Source organism: Penaeus monodon, chromosome 23 (assembly GCF_015228065.2).
Source record: "Penaeus monodon isolate SGIC_2016 chromosome 23, NSTDA_Pmon_1, whole genome shotgun sequence".
NCBI classification, from domain to species: domain Eukaryota; kingdom Metazoa; phylum Arthropoda; class Malacostraca; order Decapoda; family Penaeidae; genus Penaeus; species Penaeus monodon.
The window spans coordinates 7720649-7720862 of NC_051408.1; positions in this window are offsets into that span (position 1 = coordinate 7720649).

Genomic DNA, 214 nt, shown 5'->3' on the forward strand with positions numbered 1-214 from the left:
GGCAAACAAAGGCCAGGGGGAAAGGGGTAAGGTGTCTCCTGATAACCAGCCGAAGAGAGCGATAACGGGCTATTCCCCAGCGCGAAAACCACCCCACAGGAGATATTATTTACCCCGCATCCGAAAACCTAGTGAGACGGAAAACATTAACGGCAATGCTGTGGATTTCCTTTTTCCTAATGTTTACCTTTGGCTGTTCTCTTCCGCTGCTCGG